The sequence below is a fragment of the Schistocerca piceifrons genome, chromosome 1, assembly GCF_021461385.2.
Source record: "Schistocerca piceifrons isolate TAMUIC-IGC-003096 chromosome 1, iqSchPice1.1, whole genome shotgun sequence".
NCBI lineage: Eukaryota > Metazoa > Arthropoda > Insecta > Orthoptera > Acrididae > Schistocerca > Schistocerca piceifrons.
Window position 1 is genome coordinate 1,198,070,402 of NC_060138.1, and position 24,471 is coordinate 1,198,094,872.

Sequence of the window (24,471 nt, forward strand, 5' to 3'; positions counted from 1 at the left end):
GATTGAATTTTAATTTTAACTTTTCTTGAGTTGGAATTTTTACAGTGATTGAGAATTTGGGACTTCTGCTACGACAGATTGGCGGATCTTATCAGTAAAAGCAACGCATAAGAACGTTATAAGCTACGGTGGAAAAGAACATCTTTGGTATGGCGCAGCTGGCGGGGGAGGCACCCTTTCCCTCCCAAGGACAAATGAGGAGTGGAACCACTGCCTTGTGGCGAAGAGGGATCTCCAAAGGCTCAGGGAGTAGACTCTGAAAGAAAATCCTAAGATGCATTAGGCTTAGCAGGCCAGCAGATGAGAAAAAGTTGTGATTGCTCTCAGTCAAAGAATGAGTCTCGGATAAGAATTAGGTATTGGCTGTAATCTAAAAATTTCGATTATAGATGCAAAGTGATCTGAGTACGGGCTCGTATCCACCGGGTTACTCATGAAGAAATGAAAATATTTTAATATGTTATTCTACAAGTAAAACTAAAGAAAAAAGTTCATATAAACATAGGTCCGCAAATGTTTAGTTACGGAGTCATGGCTAATAAAAGATTTGGCCTGAAATTTAGCAACTTCGCTAATATGAAGCCATCGCAAAACGGTACGAGGTTAAACTAAAGCACGATTTCCATTTATTTTGTTGTTACTGATCTGGTGAATCTAATAAAACATGTCCTAGACGTGAATCTGCAATAGTTTTCCAGAACAGCCAGAGAAGCAAGGATGTAATTTGGTAAAGTTTTTAATTTGTTAACTACTTGGCCCAACTTATTTTTTTTGAATTCCAGACAGTTCCACAAAGTATGCAACAAAAGCTGTAGAGAATTTCATTTTGGAAAGATGATGGTAATAACTTTAACTGAAAGTGTATGAATGTGTCAGATAATCTGCTTTTATTAATACCATAGCACACGTGAATTCATGTTAAACCTGAAAAACAAAGCTCAGTTTTAAGGAAGTTGTACAGTATACATACAGTTTCACAATATATTCACGATAAATGTTCAAAAATATCTTCACCGAGTTCAATGCATTTAGCTGCACGTGTATGAACAGATTTTGTTGCTCCTTTCAGTTTCACATGGTTGTTCTTAATTTCGTCTATTGCATTCATAATGCGAGCAAGTAATACCTCAGGTAAGTTGACTTTGTCCTCATAAACTACGTCTTTCATCCATCCCCGTACACAAAAATTCATTGGTGTTAAATTGGGCGATCTGGATGGCCACAGACGTATAGCACCACTACCAGTCCATTTCTGGGGAAAATTTTCATTTAAATGTGTAGTAACGACGTTGGTGAAATGTGGAGCCACGCCGTAATGTTGAAAATACATTTGCAATCTCGTAGAAAGTGGAACATCTTCGGGCAAGCGGGGTATTTCTTCCTGAAGGGATTGTAAGTACGCCTCGCCAGTTAGACGTCATGGGAAAATGAATGGTCCAGTAGAGTGTGTGCTGATTATACCACACCACACATTTATGCTAAATCGCTGCTAGAAATTGCGTTGCACTGTTGCATGTGGGTTTGCTTCAGACCATATGTGCTCGTTATGTAAATTGTTTATACCATCTCGAGTAATCTGTGCCTCATCAGAAAAGAAAATGTATTTGTGTAACCATCGATTACTATTTAGCCATTCAAACAAATTTAAGGCCTGCAGCCGGTCGTCATTCAATACCTTGCACGATATTTCAACTGGGCACCTGCCAGTCATTTTCAGGTGAGCCGTCGCGGACTGGCGAAAAGTCTTTTTTTTTTCTTTATTGTTATTTTGCACCTCATACAAGGTGGGCTGGCAGCGGAAAATTTTACTCCGCTCTTCAGCCACAAACAGTACAATAAAAGAGAAAACCAATGAATACAGAAAAGTAACACAATGGCGGTTAAAAAACAGTAGATACAATAATTTAAAGAAAACATGAAGCCGTTCACACTCGACGAAAAACAAGAAAGCTGTCGGCACTGTACACAAACACTGATGATTTAGACGACACACGTGAACGAAGGAGCGTGGGTGGTGAAAAACACTGAATCGCAAACACGACGGCACACACACGAAAAACTGATGGCGATTATCTCCGGCGCGCCAATGTCCACTTAGCGTGTGCGAGTCTGGGGACCTGCCAAGAGGGGAAGAAGGTGGTGGGGGAGGGAGAGGGGAGAGCCGAGATGCCAATGGCAGTGGAGATAGGGGGAGGAGTGAAGGTATGGGGGTAGGTGAAGCCCAGGGGAGGAGGAGGGAGGAATGGAGGAGGGAGGGAAGGGAGAGAGGAGGAAGAGAGGGTGCCCTGAGGAAAAACACAGGAAGTGGGAGGGGAGGATCAAAGTTGATAGGAGGGGTAGATGAAGGGGAGGAGGGCATCATCATAGAGGGGGAGGTGGCGGAAGCCACCTTAGGAGAGGGTAAGGAGGGTGGAGAGATGGAAAGCACATGGAATGTGGAAATACAGGCGCAGTAGCGGACGGGGGTAGGAGAGGATCTGAGAGACAAGTGGGAGGGGGATCTAGTTTACGGCAGGTGTAGAGGATCCGTATCCGTTCGAAGAAAAGGAGGAGTTGGGGGAACGGCATAAGGTCGTACAGGATCCGTGTGGGGGAAGGGAGACAGATGCGATAGGCGAGGCGAAGAGCATGGCGTTCAAGGATTTGAAGGGATTTGTAAAAGGTAGGAGGGGCGGAGATCCAGACAGGGTGAGCGTAGCAGAGGATAGGTCGGATGAGGGATTTATAGGTGTGGAGGATGGTGGAGGGGTCCAGACCCCATGTATGGCCTGGAAGGAGCTTGAGGAGACAGAGTCACAAGAGTGCCTTGGCTTGGATTGTCTGGAGATGGGGAGTCCAGGAGAGGCGATGGTCAAGGGTGACGCCAAGGTACTTAAGGGTGGGGGTGAGGGTGATAGGATGGCCATAGATGGTGATATAGGAGTCGAGGAGGCGGAAGGAAGGGGTGGTTTTGCCTACAATGATCGCCTGGGTTATGGAAGGATTGACCTTGAGCAACCACTGGTTGCACCAAGTGGTGAACCGGTCAAGATGGGATTGGAGAAGGTGTTGGGAGCACTACAGGGACAAGGACAAGGAAGGTGGTGTCATCGGCGTACTGGAGAAGGTGGAAGGGGGGTGGCAAAAGGTACATAAGAGGGAGAGGACGGAACCTTGGGGGGTAAAAAGGTGTAGGAATCCGTGTTATTGACGGTGACATAGGAAGGACGTTGGGAAAGAAACGACCCGATCAGCCGGACGTAGTTAATTGGAAGAGCGAAGGTTTGGACCTTGAAGAGGAGACCGGAATGCCACACACGGTCATAGGCGCATTCGAGGTCCAGGGAGAGGAAGATTGCGGAGCGATGGGAATTAAGCTGTTCGGAAAGGAGATGAGTGAGGTGAAGGAGAAGGTCATCGGAAGAGAAGGACATTCGAAAGCCACACTGGGTAACAGGAAGGAGGCGGTGCTGGCGGAGATGCTGGTGGATGCGTCGGGTAAGGATGGACTCCAGGCGGGGAACGTCCTCCGTTCCACAATATATAGCGCGCTGTAACTATTCCGCGCATGCGTCGAAAACTTGATAGATGGGCCACACTGCGCACCGGCAGCGCCCTCCCTGGTGGAATAGCAGAACTCAAGTCACCCTCTGCGTTGCCGTTTGCCGCGGCCGTCGGCGCACTCTGTCGTCTTCGATTTGAGCAAATCGTGGAGATGATGGGATTCCATGCACTGTCCAGCTGGTATCCGCTGTCACGGTTCAACAGATTTTCCGCCAGGCGTATTTCTAAGAATTCTTTAATAATGGAGTCCCAGAAAGATGTTGCTGTGGACAAAATCATTGTTTTCTCATACTCGATTGAATGTCCAGTGGAAATACAATGTTCAGCAATAGCGGACTTGCTCGACTGCAAAATGAATCACACGTCTTAGTATCCTTAGAATGTTACAGTGGGATATTTATAATTTACATTTATTCCCATATTTTTTCCCGTAAATTTGTTAATGTTTTCACAAAATACCGTCTCCTTCCAAAAACCAATTTATCACAAAAATAACACTTTTACATCTTGACGTAGTTATAGAGATCTGCTTAACACCAACCTTTATTATGTGATCGATAATTTTACTAAGTCGGTTTTTATTCGATGCCATTTTAATAAATAAATTTTTTGGACTTTGCAATTTGAATTTAACTGTATCATCACACGTTCCACCAGATGCGTAACATTATCTTTTGTGCAAGCACGGAGGTCTCTTCACGGGAAGCTGCTGTTTTGTTTGGACTCAACCATTCCTATCTTTTCATTATGTTAGCATAAAGACACCGTTTCTCGTCACCAGCAGTAATACAGAATACGAATGATCGGAGTTGTTCAAGAGCCAGCTGAGGACTAGCAACCAGAGACGCACGCATGGCCACACGGTGACTTTTGTGGTTTTGGCTTGGAGCATGCGGTACCCATACATCCGCCTTCTGAACGTTTCCCGTTGCTTGAAAATACCGCACAACCGTGAAATGATTGTTGTTCACCACATTTCCCAGTTCTCGAGTACAGTGACGTTGATCATTGTGAATTTATGCGAGTAAACTATCTTCATGAAACCCCCGAAAGTCTACATCCTGTACGTGGAGAGTCACTAATGTCAAAACGATTATCCTTAAAACAGGAAAACCATTATCCTGCCATGCTCTGTCCAGTGGAATTATCTCGATACACGGCGCTAATGTTACAAACTGTCTCCGCTGTTGTCACCCTCACTGGACTCAAACAAAAGAATATGTCGGAAATGTTGGCATTCCGTTTTGTAGCATCCACAGCTTCACTCGCTACTTCCGAATGACAAAATTACGATACGTAAAATCAAATAGCAGCAATGAACTACAAATAAAAAATTACAATTGATAAACAAATCACCAGCAAGGAGAATGTTGTTGTTGTTGTGGTCTTCAGTCCTGAGACTGGTTTGATGCAGCTCTCCATGCTACTCTATCCTGTGCAAGCTTTTTCATCTCCCAGTACCTACTGCAACCTACATCCTTCAGAATCGGTTTACTGTATTCATCTCTTGGTCTCCCTCTACGATTTTTACCCTCCACGCTGCCCTCCAATGCTAAATTGGTGATCCCTTGATGCCTCAGAACATGTCCTACCAACCGATCCCCTATTCTAGTTAAGTTGTGCCACAAACTTCTCCCCAATCCTATTCAATACCTTCTCATTAGTTATATGATCTACTCATCTAATCTTCGGCATTCTTCTGTAGCACCACATCGTCCATGTTTCACATACATACATGGCTACGCTCCATACAAATACTTTCAGAAACGACTTCCTGACACTTAAATCAATACTCGATGTTAACAAATTTCTCTTCTTCAGAAACGCTTTCCTTGCCATTGCCAGTCTACATTTGATATCTTCTCTACTTCGACCATCATCGGTTATTTTGCTCCCCAAATAACAAAACTCGATTACTACTTTAAGTGCCTCATTTCCTAATCTAATTCCCTCAGCATCACCCGACTTAATTCGACTACATTCCATTATCCTCGTTTTGCTTTTGTTGATGTTCATCTTATATAGTCCTTTCAAGACACTGTCCATTCCGTTCAACTGCTCTTCCAAATCCTTTGCTGTCTCCGACAGAATTACAGTGTCATCAACGAACCTCAAAGTTTTTATTTCTACTCCATAGATTTTAATACCGACTCCGAATTTTTCTTTTGTTTCCTTCACTGCTTGCTCAATATACAGATTGAATAACATCGGGGATGTGCTACAACCCTGTCTCACTCCCTTCCCAACCACTGCTTCCCTTTCGTGCCCCTCGACTCTTATAAATGACATCTGGTTTCTGTACAAATTGTAAATAGCCTTTCGGTGCCCGTATTTTACCCCTACCATCTTCAGAATTTGAAAGAGAGTATTCCAGTCAACATTGTCAAAAGCTTTCTCTAAGTCTACAAATGCTAGAAGTACGTTTGCCTTTCCTTAATCTATTTTCTAAGATAAGTCATAGGGTCAGTATTGCCTACGTGTTCTAATATTTCTACGGAATCCAAACTGATCTTCCCCGAGGTCAGCTTCTACCAGTTTTTCCATTCGTCTGTAGGGAATACGCGTTAGTCTTTTGCATCCGTGACTTATTAAAGAGATTGTTCGGTAATTTTCACATCTGTCAACACGTGCGTTCTTTGGGATGGGAATTATTATATTCCTCTTGAAGTCTGACGGTATTTCGCCTGTCTCATACATCTTGCTCGCCAGATGGTAGAGTTTTGTCAGGGCTGGCTCTCCCAAGGCCGTCAGTAGTTCTAATGGAATGTTGTCTACTCCCGGGGCCTTGTTTCGACTCAGGTCTTTCAGTGCTCTGTCAAACTCTTCACGCAATATTGTATCTCCCATTTCATCTTCATCTACATCCTGTTCCATTTCCATAATTTTGTCCTCAAGTACATTCCCCTTGTATATGCCCTCTATATACTCCCTCCACCTTTCTGGTTTCCCTTCTTTGCTTAGAACTGGGTTTCCATCTGAGCTCTTGATATTCATACAAGTGGTTCTCTTATCTCCAAAGGTCTCTTTAATTTTCCTGTAGGCAGTATCTATCTTACCCCTAATGAGATAACCTTCTACATGCTTACATTTGTCCTCTAGCCATCCCTGCTTAGCCATTTTGCACTTCCTGTCGATCTCGTTTTTGAGACGTTTGCATTCCTTTTTGCCTGCTTCATTTACTGCATTTTTATATTTTCTCCTTTCATCAATTAAATTCAGTATTTCTTCTGTAACCCAAGGATTTCTTCTAGCCCTCGTCTTTTTATCTATTAGGTCATCTGCTGCCTTCACTACTTCATCTCTCAAAGCTACCCATTCTTCTTCTACTGTATTTCTTTCCCCCTTTCCTGTCAATTGATCCATTATGCTCTCACTGAAACTCTGTACAACCTCTGGTTTATTCAGTTTATCCAGGTCCCACCTCCTTAAATTCCCACCTTTTGCAGATTCTTCAGTTTTAATCTACAGTTCATAACTAATAGATTGTAATCAGAGTCCACATCTGCCCCTGGAAATGTCTTACAATTTGAAACCTGGTTCCTAAATCTCTGTCGTACCATTATGTAATCTATCTGAAACCTGTCAGTATCTCCAGGCTTCTTCCATGTATACAACCTTCTTTAATGATTCTTGAACCAAGTGTTAGCTATGATTAAGTTGTGCTCTGTGCAAAATTCTATCAGACGGATTCCTCTTTCATTTCTTAGCCCCAATCCATATTCATCTACTACGTTTCCTTCTCTCCCTTTTCCTACTACCGAATTCCAGCCACCCATGACTATTAAATTTTCGTCTCCCTTCACTATCACTATCCGAGTCACTAATGTCAAAACGATTATCCTTAAAACAGGAAAACCATTATCCTGCCATGCTCTGTCCAGTGGAATTATCTCGATACACGGCGCAAATGTTACAAACTGTCTCCGCTGTTGTCACCCTCTACTGGACTCAAACAAAAGAACATGTCGGAAATGTTGGCATTCCGTTTTGTAGCATCCACAGCTCCACTCACTACTTCCGAATGACAAAAATTACGGTATGTAAAATCAAGTAGTGAACTACAAATAAAAAATTACAGTTGATAAACAAATCACCAGCAAGCAGAATATCAACATGAAAACAAAAACCCTACGCACCAACCTAATATATACGCACTACTGTCTATAGCAGTTTAATGTTAGCACTGAATTCGTTATTTGAAGACAGGTAGAGTTCTGGGATTGCAAAATTTTTCACAAGCCTGTGGAGCGTTAAATATCATTACAAACAGCATTAAATTAAAATCAGTGCACAAAAATACACTTGGATTTGCCTGTGTCGCCAAAAATCGCTCTGATGAATTAAATTATCACCCAAGGCGATGGGTGTACTTCCTTAAAAAAAATTCATCAATGTTCTATCATTAGTATCCCAAATAGCAAAAGATCACCCAGTCTGGACACCTGGGCGACACTCTGTCATGAAAACCAGTTCCGATGCGGAACGATGGGAAGGGGTATGTGGAGAGCGGTCTGCTTGAATTTGTCCAAGTCGACTGCACTCTGCGTCCCTCCGTTACCCAAAATCTATGTACGCTATTTACGCTCTTGTAATACTGCAATAACTGAAGCCATCAATTCCATGCAAAATTAAATCGTAAATGACGCATGAATTCATGTACTATCGTATGACTAAAGATGCACACATGCAACATCAGAATTCAATCTTTTGTTGTGATGAATATTACTTTATTTTAAAACAATGGACAGCAACCAGTTTTTCCAAACTCTCCATTGACTTGTGGTTCGTACCCCTGCTTGTTCGGCTGCTAAGCTATGTAGCAATTCCCGGATCTGGGAGGCGAGTTGGTTTGAATCCATCCGCCAGCAACCTTAAAATGATTTTCTGTAGTTTCCAGTTTTCAGTTTAGGCAAATTCCAGGGTTGATCCCTGAGGGTAGGCCACAGCCAGTTCCTTCCGAATACCTTTCTTTCCTGACAGATCCCATTTACCTTAAAGATGCAGCCCCTGTGCTTAAAAGAAAACAGCTGCGTCAAAGCCGAGCCGATCATCTCTTTAGAGATCCCCAGCACTAAAAGTAAAAAGATAAATAAAAAAATAATCCAGTTTTTCCTCATTTAAGTTCACGCATTTTTCTGTTGGGACAGTCTTTAATACAGAAAACGATTTTTCTTAAGAGGGGCATGTAACGGAAAATGTAAACATGTAAGAGGTCCGAGCAGATGTAATCTCGATGTATTGCTCATGCGCTGCCTGCGATATGCAAGGTCTCTGACCAGAGAGCAGTGTTGACTGCAGTAGGAACTGTGTAGCTGTACCAGTAAGTTGTTGCTAGTCTGGAGTCTGCTCTGGTCTGGTATGGTGTATCGTGTTGGCTGGCCCGGTCGCGGTGCAGCGATGCCGGAGCCTGAGTATTATTGTATAAGGTAAAAAGCAGCCTCGCGCATATGTAGTAATGTTACCTCAAGTCGCATGTAAATGTTTTAAAACTCTCGTAATAATAATCTTCCTCATAAAAAGTAACTTTTAACAACCATTCATCTCAATTTAAAGAATTTACTAATTTCTCCCATCCATGATCATCCCGATTATTGCAATAGAAAAATCAGTTGCTTCCTTTCATAAATGACAGATAGGTCGGCCAGCATTGCACAGAGCTGTGCCGGAAAAATTTATTGTAAGAGCAGATATATCCGGCGACTTCATTGAGGTAAGAATTTTTCCTTTTTTTTTATTCAGAATGATCTTTCAGGGCCATGACGCAGCACTGCTGTCGTCCAAAATTTACCAGGTTAAATTCACAGTAAATTATTGAAAAGTCATAAGTGAGCGACAATTTAATTGAGGGGTTAGTTACATTGTATTATTACCAGGTTACTGAATTAATTTTTTTTGTTGGGACGTTACACTGAGGGTGAACGACATAATTATAATTTTTTACTTTTGCGAGATTTAGGAATTTTTCTGTTGTGAGGTTACGCTAAATACGAATGAATTTTGAGCTTAGATTAAATGTAAATGAATTTTGTTTTTGAGGTTACACTAAACCAGAATCATTATCCATAATATTTATTTTATTTTGTGGGGAGGTTACACTCTGAAAGAATTTTGTTTTGAGGTTACACTAAATTAGAATCATATTCATAATATTTATCATATTTTGTGGGGAGGTTACAAACATTTTTTTAAAAAATCATTACAGCCATATTTATATAATGTAAAAATCTAAAATTTTGCATTTGTAAAGCAAAAGTGCTGTGTTTTAACTGAAAAATACGATAAAATATGCAGGATTAATATTTTGCCAGAAATTTGAATTTTTTATTTTTTATTCTTTCTTTTACAAATAGCCATAACTTAAATCCTATCATGCAATTAATCTGAAAATTTTATTGTAGTATCCTGAGAAGGTTACAAGACCACTGAACTACACTTATTAATTTATGGTACAAAATGTATTATTAACAGAGTTTTTAATTTTGCACTTCCAAAATTAACTTTTTTTCTACATACAGTCATCTAAAAATCAGAATGTAGTTTCAGGATCTGGTATTTTTTAGTATCAGCTAGACACGTTGCAGACAGTTCCTGAAAACTTCATAGCATTAGCGCATATAATTTTTGAGAAAAGGGCTTCTATAACGTAAAAACAGAAAAAAATGGCTCTGAGCACTATGGGACTTAACATCTGTGGCCATCAGTCCCCTAGAACGTAGAACTACTTAAACCTAAGTAACCTAGGGACACCACACACATCCATGCCCGAGGCAGGATTCGAACCTGCGACCGTAGCAGTCGCGTGGTTCCGGACTGAGCGCCTAGAACCGCTAGACCACCGCGGCCGGCCTAAAACAGAAAAAATAAGGTTCAAAGATTTTCTTCTCATACTTCTCATGTAATAAGCTTGCCTCAATTTTAAAATCCTCCATACTGATGCTCCTCATTCTTCAGGTTTCTTTTCTCTCGTCTTCAAATCTACCTTGCCTGTATTTGCAGGCAAGACACTGATCTGTTAGTTTTCTTGACCGTGCTCTCGTCGATGGTGTGAATGCTTTTGTTGTAAACACACCAGGGCCTATACCAACTCTCTTCAGCACTTCAATTCTGCCATTATTTCCATTATTGTAACATAAAACTGCATCATAAACTCCTATTTTGAACACTTCAAGTCCACAGAATGTCCTTTTTGAGCATATAATCCAAATTCAATTATTGAGTCTTTCATTTGCATTTCGTGTCTTTCCGTGAAGACGCTTCCTCGATAAATCGGGGTTTGCAAGAAACCTGAATGTGGCCTTCATTGGATTCATAACAGGTTCTGGTAATGAGAGTCTATGTGAACGAGTCTCATTTCTGTTGTTGAACTTACACTAATCGTCTTTTGGACACAGATTGTATTTGGTCAATGGATAGTTTGTGGAAAAAAATTGCCCACACAGCATGCCTCATTGTCTCTAAAATATGTGTGTTTTTCCTGATGGCTCACCCATAAAATAACTGAAGAGAATCAGTTTCTTTCAGAGTAAGCCTGCCTTTTCCTCCTAGTGGTTTTCCATCCTCAAGTACTTCACCTTTCTTCTCTTTCAGCAAGCGACGAAGTCTACCACCAAGCTTCTTTTGAATGTGGACAACACATTCCAACTTTTCTGCTGTTGTATTGTACGGATTTTTACCTGTTACAGCAGGCCGGGGTGGCCGAGCGGTTCTAGGCGCTACAGTCAGGAACCGAGCGACCGCTACGGTCGCAGGTTCGAATCCTGCCTCAGGCATGGATGTGTGTGATGACCTTAGATTGGTTAGGTTTACGTAGTTCTAAGTTCTAGTGCTCAGAGCCTTTATTTCTATTTTTTACTTGTTACAGCTTTAAACGAAGAAGAGTCCCTATCATCAAGGTATTTAGTATATCTAACACCATATTGATCCTCGGATCTGGTGAACATTCTCACAACTGCAGAGCCTCCATGGCCCCACTTGAGCCACTATATTTTTTAGAGCCACTACAATTTTTTTCGCCACAATTTCTCACTGCCTTCATTGTTGGGCATTTTCCTTGTTGCACACTAGTGGCAATATTTAGGTATAATTTCTACATTCAAAATTTTACCTGAGTCAATGCCAATAACAGATGCAACGCCATTCAGAGATGTGTGACACTTTTTCATCCAGATGCCATCTACAGACACACAGAGGTCAGTAACATTTGTAGGATATTCACTGTAATGAATATCTATCCCAGGATCTATTTCTTTGTGGTTCATTTCCACCAATTCCTCCACTGCTTCATTCATAAAAACTTTGTCAGTATCGCATACAGCATCAGACATTTGTTTGTTTATTTTTTCAAACCTTGCACAAAGTGGGGGCATGTTCAGAAAACCACACGTTAAATTACCTCCTTCCTGCCCTGTCGAAGGCATCTCAGGGCATATGCTAACCTAAAATTGCTTTCACAGGTACCCATGTCAGTTTTTTTGGAGGAGGAAAATGAAGATTCATAGGCACACGAATTAAAAATTAATTTAAAATCACAAGCTGTCCCCACTCTTCTTTCTTCAGCACCAATCATGCATTCCTTTTTTTTACACTTAAAATATGAACATGAAGAGAAGCTCTAAATCAGTGAGTCTGAATCCAGTGTAATCCATATCAACATCAATCACGCACCTGTACAATTGTCCTGTCCCAAGTTTCGATGCTGAATCTGAGAGCTTACGTTCTTTACTTCGAGCTGCTTCCCCTTTTTTGTTGGTAAACCGATTTCCATGAAACCTCTGATTCGTAAACACAGTTTTCCATCATCCATCATGCGTAAATCTTAACATCCACGTAAAGGTTTGCGAATTCAACCTTCCACCTATTAATATGTCTTAGTATTGTCAGAACGCAAATAAACCACATGCAAGAAAGTTTTCAGGCACAGATATAGATGCCAGCCAGAGATATAGATGTCAGCCAAAGATGTCGAAAGAAAGTAGCCTTCACACTGACAAAAATTCCAAGTGTCGGAAAAGATGAGAGTGGCCGCCAGTGCAGCGTTAATCAATTTATCAATTCAAAGGCATTTCTAAAGCGCCTGTCACGATAAAATTAACACACAACATAGATTAAACTACGTAGATCAAGAAAATAATATTTTTGAAAAATCGATTTTTTGGACCAAATCCGTTACATCCCCCTTAAGTGCATGAAGTGAGAGCTGCATTCTTAAATGGGGAAATTTGGGATAGTGTTGGTTGAATAATTCCGGATCTTTTACATTTCCGCCACCAGAAATTGTTGTAGCTTCTCTGTCGAAAAATCTCTCTATCTGAAAACCCTGTAGGTGATAATCACAATGTTTCAAAAAAATAGCGATCTTCCCTTCCTGATCGCTTCTACATCTGCATGGATACTCTGCAAATCACAGTGACACTCTCTCCCATATTTCGCGATAATACAAAACGTGGTGCCTTTCTTTGAACTTTTTCGATGTACTCCGTCAGTCCTATCTGGTAAGGACTCCACACCGCGCAGCAGTATTCTAAAAGAGGACGGAGAAGCGTAGTGTAGGCAGTCTGCTTAGTAGATCTGGTACATTTTCTAAGTGTCCTGCCAATAAAACGCAGTCTTTAGTTAGCCTTCCCCACAAAATTTTCTATGTGTTCCTTCCAATTTAAGTTGTTCGTAATTGTAATACCTAGGTATTTAGTAGGGTGCAGTAGGTACTGGGAGATGAAGAAGCTTGCACAGGATAGAGTAGCATGGAGAGCTGCATCAAGCCAGGACTGAAGACCACAGCAACAACAGGTATTTAGTTGAATTTACGGCTTTTAGATTAGACTGACTTACCGTATAACCGAAGTTTCACGAGTTTCTTTTAGCACTCATGTGGATGACCTCACACTTTTCGTTATTTAGGATAAACTGCCACTTTTCGCACCATTCACATTTTTTTTTCTAAATTGTTTTGCAGTTTGTTTCGGTCTTCTGATGACTTTATTAGTCGATAAACGACAGTGTCGTCTGCAAACAAGCGAAGGCGGCTGCTCAGATTGTCTCCGAAATCGTGTATATAGATACGAAACAGCAAAGGGCCTATAACACTACCTTGGGGAACGCCAGAACTCACTTCTGTTTTACTCGATGACTTTCCGTCAATTACTACGAACTGTGACCTCTCTGACAGGAAATCACAAATCCAGTCACATAACTGAGACGATATTCCATAAGCACGCAATTTCACTACGACCCGCTTGAGTGGTACAGTGTCAAAATCCTTCCGAAAATCCAGAAATACGGAATCGATCTGAAATCCCTTGTCAACAGCACTCAGCACTTGATATGAATAAAGAGCTAGTTGCGTTTCACAGGAACGATGTTTTCTAAACCCATGTTGACTGTGTGTCAACTCCAATCTAGACTGAAAGACGGAGTGTGAAAATGACTTTGGAAGCTGAACGGAGATCGGAGCGTGACTGCTTCTTAGTGGTTTGGTAAAATACAGCAGTCCTAAGCCAGGGAATTATATCTGCGCTTGGTGAAAACTCCGCTCGGGGAAACTCGAATAAAATGTTTTAGCGTTCTTTACAGAAATTTTAAGAGTAAATGAAAAACGTGAGTCTTTTTAAGATCCTCTTTGACAAGTAGGACCGCCCACTTGAAAAAATCCGGCAACGTCCTTTGTAAGCTTATCTGTCCGTCGTTGGCATAGAAGACTGAAAACCTTCTTTCCTTCCCGTCTGGGCAAGCTGTGTAGTGACTAGAGTACATGTAAATCTTGTAAGAGGTCCGAGCAGATGTAATTTCGATGTATTGCTCACGCGCTGCCTGCGATATGTAAGGTATAAGAGAATCTCAGACCAGAAAGCAGTGTTGACTGCAGTAGAACTGTGTAGCTGTAGCAGTAAGTTGTTGCTAGCGAGCAGTCTGGTCTGGTCTGGTGTATCGTGTTGGCTGGGCCGGTCGTGGTGCAGCGATGCCGGAGCCTGAGCATTATTGCATAAGGTAAAAAGCAGCCTCGCGCATATGTAGTAATGTTACCTCAAGTCGCATGTAAATGTTTTAAAACTCTCGTAATAATAATCTTCCTCATAAAAAGTAACTTTTAACAACCATTCATTTCAATTTAAAGAATTTACTATTTTCTCCCATCCATGATCATCCAGATTATTGCAATAGAAAAATCAGTTGCTTCCTTTCATAAATGACAGATAGGTCGGCCAACATTGCACAGAGCTGTGCCGGAAAAATTTATTGTAAGAGCAGATATATCCGGCGACTTCATTGAGGTAAGAATTTTTCCTTTTTTTATTCAGAATGATCTTTCAGGGCCATGACGCTAGCTACAATTAAGTCGATAATTAGATCGTAATATTGGCTTTTTAGTTTGATATTCCCCACGACTGATAAAATTTACAAAAAAAATGTGAATCTCTTTCTCCACCCACCCACTCCTGAGAAGGGCACATTAACAATTTGCAATTACGTGCCCCTATTACCGGCAGCTGCGTTGATAAATACTCGGCACCTCGCAAGGATAACTTTTAGATCGAGAATGTTACGTAAGTTGTTGGCATTGGTGTAAATCTCGCTTCTGAGCACACAAAGAGCTCTAACCGCAGAAGTCTGCACGGAACACGCGTTGGTGCAGTGCTGCGATACAGACTGTATATCTTCCTTCGAAGACGATGGCCAAGACGCCGTTTCCAAGTCCGTACCGCTCGATGGCTGAGGGCGAAGTCCCCTCCACAATTCTCTTGTCTACCACGCGTACGAAAACGCGGCGGAAGAATACTCAGTTTCGGCCAATGTCGAACGCTCTATTATCGCCGAAATCCCTCCACTGAGATCTACCCAATGATCGAGTAGGTCATAACGGACCTAGGCAGACGAAATTCCCGTCTTCGCCACGTGTTGCCCAGCACAGGTGGCTCCGGATGCCGGGTTACCCCCAAAAGCGCCGTATTGTCCCGCGTTTCCGGTGACCGCTACCTGCCGCCCACGGCGACCCGGCGAGCAACGGCCATCTGCAGACTTTACATTCCACAATTCTCAACTTCCGACGCTTTTCACCAACGCTGTAAGTTAGTGGCTCAATCCTGCAGACATGCAGGGAGTACTGCTCGAGAGTGCCTCGTATTTATCATAATTCCATAGAGTCATGGTCTGATGCCCTGGCCAGTCCCTTTATTATTAATGTTGGTAGGCTAACGTGTAAGTGCCCATGTCCTGGCACCTTCTACATCTACATCTTAATCCATACTTTGCAAGCCACCTAACGGTGTGTGGCGGAGGGTACCTTGAGTACCTCTATCGGTTCTCCCCTCTATTCCAGTCTCGTATTTTTCGTGGAAAGAAGGATTGTCGGTACGCCTCTGTGTGGGCTCTAACCTCTCTGATTTTATCCTCATGGTCTCTTCGCGAGATATACGTAGGAGGGAGCAATATACTGCTTGACTCCTCGGTGAAGGTATGTTCTCGAAACTTCAACGAAAGCCCGTACCTAGCTACTGAGCGTCTCACCTACAGAGTCTTCCACTGGAGTTCATCTTTCATCTCCGTGACGCTTTCGCGATTACTAAATGATCCTGTAACGAAGCGCGCTGCTCTCCGTTGGATCTTCTCTATCTCTTCTATCAACCCTATCTGGTACGGATCCCACACTGCTGAGCAGTATTCAAGCAGTGGGCGAACAAGCGTACTGTAACCTACTTCCTGCGTTTTCGGATTGCATTTCCTTAGGATTCTTCCAATCAATCTCAGTCTGGCATCTGCTTTACTGACGATCAACATTATATGAACATTCCATTTTAAATCACTCCTAATGCGTACTCCCAGATAATTTATGGAATTAACTGCTTCCAGTTGCTGACCTGCTATATTGTAGCTAAATGATAAGGGATCTTTCTTTCTATGTATTCGCAGCACATTACACTTGTCTACATTGAGATTCAATAGCCATTCCCTGCACCATGCGTCAATTCGCTGCAGATCCTCCTGCATTTCAGTACAATATTCCATTGCTACAAACTCTCGATATACCACAGCATCATCCGCAAGAAGCCTCAGTGAACTTCCGATGTCATCCACACGGTCATTTATGTATATTGTGAATAGCAACGGTCCTACGACACTCCCCTGCGGCACACCTGAAATCACTCTTACTTCGGAAGACTTCTCTCCATTGAGAATGACATGCTGCGTTCTGTTATCTAGGGACTCTTCAATCCAATCACACAATTGGTCTGATAGTCCGAATGCTCTTACTTTGTTCATTAAACGACTGAGGGGAACTGTATCGAACGCCTTGCGGGAGTCAAGAAACACGGCCTCTCGGCATCTACCTGAGAACCCGTGTCTATGGCCCTCTGAGTCTCGCGGACGAATAGCGCGAGCTGGGTTTCACACGAACGTCTTTTTCGAGATCCATGCTGATTCCTACAGAGTAGATTTCTAGTCTCCAGAAAAGTCATTATGCTCGAACATAATACGTGTACCAAAATTCTACAACTGATAGACGTTAGAGATATAGGTCTATAGTTCTGCACATCTGTTCGACGTCCCTTCTTGAAAACGGGGATGACCTGTGCCCTTTTCCAATCGTTTGAAACGCTACGCTCTTCTAGAGACCTACGGTACACCGCTGCAAGAAGGGGGTAAGTTCCTTGTTTCAAAATGATCGGATGTACAGCTGGTTGTTGGTATGTCAAAAAGGAGAGAGAGTATCAGGCTAAGCCGAGGAAAAAAAATGTGTACGACAAATCCATCAAAGTGGCAATTAGCAGCCTGCAATAACAAACAATAAGAGCGACAGCAGCCCGGCGGTCTGTTTGGACAGCCCCTTTGAGATAGGCACGCCGCAGCTACCCTACGCTCTCTCCGAGTGGCCTCTGCGCTGATTATGCCGACGTGCCTGGCGCCACAATGCCCATCCACCGCTCCCCAACCCCCACCCCTTTCTCACTCGCCGCCCCTCTGCCGCTAGTGGCTGTGATCAGCCCTGCCCTCTCTGCTTCCGGTGATTCCCCCGCCACACCCCTCCGAGCCCGGTCGCCTTCCGCCGGTGCTGCGCCCTGTAGGCAGAGGGATCGACTGCTCTCGCTCCAACCTCTTCTCCCTCTACCGTGAAAAGCGGCCCGCGTTGGAAACCGGGCGCCTGATTGTGTCGGTCGTTCCGGAGGAAAGCCCAGGGCCTCCGACTTTATCCCCCCCACAATGCTCTTATTGTGGCGCCCGCTTGTCGGCCGAGCTGTGATAGCGGGCAGTATGTTCGCGGCACGCCACTTTAAGCAACGCCGTGCGACACGCGGAAGCCACGCCCGGCTAACCTAGCTACAAACAGCACGCCCCGGCAGGAAAACGTTGCCACCCTACTTCGACTTCTGGGCGTAATTGTATTAAAAACATTCGTTTAGAGAAAACATGGAATTTAAGCAAGCAGACACCATTGGACACAGGTTGTTCCAAAAATTATGACTATTTTTAACAGTTTACACATGTTGGTTGATCTCAAAAAGGGACAGGTTCCAAAATACTCATGAAGCTTAAACTTTTCTACGTTATCACCAGGGTCAGCATAATGACGCGTGGGCCCAGTAACCTGATGAACTGCACAGTATCTATTTAGTAAATGCCATTCAGATGTTTTTATATGTTATTGTACTCCTACACAATGTATGAAGGTAACATCTAACAAAATTTTATTGCATTATTTGCAGCACTAACAGATGCTACGCAGTTTGATTTTTGAGACATTATCCACCAGAGAATAGTCAAGACAGTAAATATATACATTACAGTTACTTGCCGAACCCATGGTCTAAGGGTAGCGTCTCTGACTAGGGACCAAAACACCCTGGGTCGCGGGTTTGGACACAGAAATTGTTAAGATTTGGAATAAAAACTACCAGCAATGGTGGTCGAAATATTCCGGCATAAGACCTTATTCTGCCTAAGCTTTGTGAAACAGGGCGGTGGAGTGGACATAGATTCTGTGGTTGGAAACTGTTCCCAGTAGGTGGGATAGTGAAATAACAGCATGGGGATGCATAAGACAGAAGAAACCACTGCATTAAAGACACATAATGTGTATCCACAGGACATGTGAACCGTAACTGAAAAATTGTCATGATTATCTCTCAGTTAGCAAAATATCATCGATTAGTCCTCATTCGGATCTCTGGGAGGGGACTGTCAAGCGGGAAGTGACCATGAGATGAAGATATAACAACGAAGGAAGCGCCAATAGTCTATGACTTGGGGCGTGCAAAATCACAAGTTTGAACGTGCTATGAAAGCTAGAAAATACTAAAAGGGAAATGCTAAGGATCAGTCTAGATATACAGGTAGCGCGGGCTTCTAAAGCGAAATTAAAAAAAAGAGAAGGATTTCTCGTCCGACAAATATAGAGTAATAGAAAACGCAGCAGAAAATGGTCTAATGGCAGTGGTATTCGTTATGGATAGGAAGGTAGGGCAGAGACTGAGTTAACTGTGAACAGTTGATCTACATCTACATGGATACTCTGCAAATCACGTATAAGTGCATGGCAGAGGGTTCATCGAACCACCTCCACAATTTTCTATTATTCCAATCTCGTACAGCTCGCGGAAGAAACGAACACCTATATCTTTCCGTACCAGCTCAGATTTCCCTTACTTTATCGTGGTGACCATATCTCCCTATGTCGGTAGGTGTCAACAAAATATTTTCTCATTCGGAGGAGAAAGTTGGTGATTGTAATTTCGTGAGAAAATTCCGTCGCAACGAAAAACGCTTTTCTTTTAATGATGTCCAGCCCAAATACCGCATCATTTCAGTGACACTCTTTCCCATATTTCCCGATAGCACAAAACGTACTGCCCTTCTTTGAACTTTCTCGATGTACTCCGTCGGTCCTATCTGGTAAGAATCCCACATAGTGCAGCAGTATCCTAAAAGAGGACGGACAAGCGTAGTGTAGGCAGTCTTCTTTAGTAAATCTGTTACATTTTCTGTGTCCTGCCAATAGAACGCAGTCTTTGGTTAGCGTTCCCCACAACATTTTCTATGTCTTTCTTCCAGTTTAAGTTGTTCGTAATTGTAATTCCTGGGTATTTAGTTGAATTTACGGCCTTTATAGCTTTGTTCTCATCGGAATCGACAGCAAATCAACACCAACAACAACAGTTCAGGTAAAGCAGATGATCAAGAGACAGAAAACGTATGTGAGTATACTGCATGGGTAGTTCAGCTTGTAGTCGGAGTTGAAAATCTAATAATTAAGGAGCATTTGAATGTGGCTGTAAGGAAAGCAGCAGAAGAATGGGTTACGTGAGAGTGCAGGCTTGGTAATAGGAATGTGAGAGGGAAAAGACTAACTGATTCCGCAATAAATTTCAGCTAGAAATAATTATTCAAGAATCACGAGAGGAGACAGTATGATAGAACACTTTAAGACATACTTCTACAGTACTAGAGCAATTGGTCTCAACCTAGTGCCAATTACCCCTGAGGGGAAAAAACCGAAAGGGTTTTTGTCCAAACTAAATTATTTTTAAAAGGTCATTGTTATTATCACAATTCTGTAAGACTTCGACATTTATTATATAAGTTATCAACAGTTACTTTTTCTAAATTAATAGCATTAATGTGTGACACTTGCGATGGAGGTTACCAGTTCCACGTACTATCCATTCGCTATGCACATACTTTGTTCCAGGCATACATGCCAATAAAGTGAGACACATACAAAACAAACATTAAATATCCTATTGAAATGTCTTGTCCAATCTTTAGGTAGTTTCAGAAATAGACCAGAATTTGCTTGGTTACTTCAATACAGATAAATGAATTAACTGACAGCATGAAACAACAGTAACGACATGAGCGCTACTAAAGTGTGTAAATGGTATTTATTGTTAGCGTGGCAAACACAACTCATTAACAGCCGCAAGCATTGCAATTTGTTCCAGTTTAGACATAGGAAGTTGGTACAGTCTTAACAAGGGTTTTAATTATTGAGAGGACACAATCAACAGGTGCTAATGAAAGGGCTGAGTAACAACTTGAACATCGTTTGTTTCTTTAAAATAATAATTTCTCAAATTTTTATTACTACAAGACAGTAAACCAATATACTACAAATTTTCATGAGTTTATTCTTTTGATAATAAGCACTTACTGCCTACAAGAATTAATTTTTTTCTATTAAAACATGCACATTAGAAATGTTAACTCACAGTGAGAATCAAAATTTTGCATAATGTTCCAAATGTAATAGATGAGCATTAACTAACTTCAGGCATTAAATATTTTATTACGAAAACAGTGCATCTCTACAACAAGGTTAATTTACATTAAGAAACGAAATTTGTGTTATGTTCCAAAGCATTAAAAAAGAAGTTTATTTGCTTCGGCCATTAAACCTTTTCTTATTAAACAGTGCAATACACATATATATTCCCTTAATGCTGTCAAAAATTCAACAAAACAATTTACTCAAAGAGGTTCCTTAGAGCACAACAAATTATGAACAACCAGTCCGGTGTCAGATCAAGGCGCAATACAGCAGACAGCACATTACACTCTGTGGTAGACCTCGAGCACCCCATCCGTGACAACAAAGCATAAAGTTAACACTGACTCAACTACAACATACGTAAAACCTCTCTTAAATAAAGTAGAGAAAAAACAATAGTTCTTTGGGCCACGTAAAAAACACTGCACTCAAGGCTAGAGCAGAAGCCAGCACAAAAATGTAACAGTATAAAAAAACTAACATTAATCCTCAAAAAATTTTGTATTAAAGTTAATCAAGTGTGCCAAACAATGCAAGGTCTCTTATCAGGGTGGAACACACCTACTCCCAGTTGCATCAGCTGTGAACAAATACTCGGCTAGAATTTAATTTAAACACGCCAACAAATAACTAACACTTCAGTACCTCCCCAACAAATAACAAACACTTCTGCAACTCCGAAACATTAACTAAAACTTGACAAGAATTACAAATCACTAATACTTGCACGCAAGGTTCGTAGGAGAGCTTCTGTAAAGTTTGGAAGGTAGGAGACGAGGTACTGGCAGAAGTAAAGCTGTGAGTACCGGGCGTGAGTCGTGCTTCGGTAGCTCAGTTGGTAGAGCACTTGCCCGTGAAAGGCAAAGGTCCCGAGTTCGAGTCTCGGTCTGGCACACAGTTTTAATCTGCCAGGAAGTTAAATAATGTACAAATTACAAACGAGTAACCAAAAAGGTTGTGCTACATATTTATGTTGTAGTGTAACTTTCACCATCAACAATTTATTGATATAACAGCCACAGTCCCCTACCATGTCAAAATACGACAAAATTACAGAGAGCTGGGCAGTTAAAATAAAGCAACACATACAGGCTGCAAGACCCATTAAAAGAATTAAACACAAATAACACTGAAAGACGGAGCCTAAACTAATCTCCCTGTGGTATTTGCCTTTTTAGTTTAAGAGGTATTAACTATAACAGATCCAGAAGTTTGCCTACGAGGAAGAGGGTTGAACACACAGGACGAAAGTTCAGAAACAGATTTTACTGCAGCAGGGCTGCAAGACAGACGGCGGAGAGTTGAGCATCAAGCAGGCAACAATCATTAAACCACTACAGTACAGACAAAAGCCACCGGTCGAAATGAGTGTTACGGAAATGTCGAAGAACGCTCACCACTAAAACAGCGGTAGATGCCAAGCTCTATCCTCCCAAACTTGGCAAGAAACACAGGAAATGTCATCTCAGACTACTCATCAAACTGCTGGGCGCGGCGCAATCACTGGCACAGCACATGGGACCCGCTGCTGGAACATGTTGGACACCAGTAAAGCTGGTCATTCTAACCCAAAAACAACTACGTTCTGCCTCGTGTGCCATCCTCTCCAAGACTCCCCACCAGGCTCTTCACGGCTGTCACCTCCATTGTCCCTCTGCTAGAGAGTGCAACCTTCCCAGATACGTACAGATGGTGCTCAAGCTCGCAGGGTATGGGGCAACAACCTTGCAGCACCTTTTCAGTCTCAACCCAGTAAACTGAACTCCTGAGAAGAGAGATCACAAGGAAAGCATATACATTAATGAGAGTTTGCTGAATTAAACTGGCTGATGTGCACCCTCTGTACATGATTGGATGCCTTCACTCGTAGCGTGACCAGGTTGGGGATCTCGAGGACATGCCACGGACCCACAAAGCGTGATGCCTTAACTTCTCTATCGCAGCCTCCGATGTTACGAATATAGACCATGTCGCCTACTTGGAATTTCGCACGCCAGCGGCCGCTGTTGTAGCGCGACCCTTTCCTTTGGTGAACCCTAACGTCATTTTCCTCACACTCTGCTAATTTTCTCTAATTACTCCAGGAGTAACCTGGTACGTAAGCAAGGCAGATATTTCCCACAGGCTGGAAAGTGGCGAATTTATAGGATGCGCGAACATTAAGGATGCTGGCACGGCTTGATGGGCTTCATGCCTCGTGGTATTGAAGGCAAAAATTCAACTACGGGAGGGAGCGATCGCGCTTCAATTACGACCCTGAGTGATAGATTATAAGTGAAACTTTCAGATTCCTACTAACTTAGTCCTTGAGAGGTAGTTGGGGTAATAGAGTGTGATAGTTACGTAATGGATGCCGTGCCCAAAACAAATCCGACGGAAGACGGAATTCCCGAGTGACGAATGCCGTAGCATTATCACTAACAAGTTACCAGGAGGGCCAAAAAGGGAAATTATTTTACTGAGGTGTCTAGTGCTATGCCCTGAAATCACATAAATCAAATAAATACTTCACTGTCTACCTTGTAATTTTATCATCACCAGGTGGCGAATGGCTAGCAGACTGGCATAATCTTATTGTATGACACTACCTCTGAAAAAGATATTAATTCTATGAAGATTTGTTGTCAGGAGCTCTGAAGGAGCAATTGAGCTTTGTTTTCTCATAAGTTATTTAACAGTTACCCGAATAAAGGTACTTTATTACAGATCATTTCTATGTTCTACATGGAATTAAGATGGGTCCAAGTTGTGAGATTCTGATATAGCTCAATGGTTATCCCCTTTAAATTTTGTATTTACGTATTAAAAAAAATTAAATAACTGAAAATCAAATCAAAATTTGAAGCATTAAGTGAATTAGCAGTGGGGCCATTCAGTTTAATATGCACTTAAATAAAGTTAAAGCTGTATTTTTCAGCGAGGTACACTTACGACAATCTTTCATTGTCGTGGTTTCGAAAATATTTTGATCGTTTGGACCCATTAACAATTATTTAAACAGTGTGATAAGAAAGTTAGAATTGAATTTGCGACTTTAGGATAATGAATTTAACAGGTACTTTTAAATAACTGACTCTATTTAATAGTTACATCATTTAGCTTTAATAAAAAGTCTTGCGTCTTTTATCGTAGCTGTTATGCTGATGTAATTACAGATTGCAGAATGATAATTGGTTAGGCCCTTCATGTCTCCAGTGAGATGGAATTAATTTATTACTATCATGCTGCTTGTGGTAGCCATTTTCCTTGAAGTTGCTTCGACTCCAAATTACATCTTAGGTTAATATTGGATAGTCTTGCTTTCCAAAAGCAGCAATTTCTGGAGACGACTGTACGACACAAATGCCGATGCCACACCTATTTTCACTCGATTGTGCACAGTTGAAGCATTTAAAAAATATTACCATCATCAGACATGACAGCTATTCAAGCACACAAGGCTACCCTGCCTGCAAGTGTCATTTTTTCGAATCGTTCGGTCCTTCCCGTATTACTTAGGGTCTAGGTCATCCACACAGTTGTGAGCTCAGAACCTAAAGTGGACCACCTGACATTACCATTTTCTGTGTCAAAAGTATTATACATTTTCAGTTAATCTATGAATATTACATTCGTTATAATCATGAAAACCATTGATTATTATGCTTTTGGTTTCTTTAAGCAATACGTAA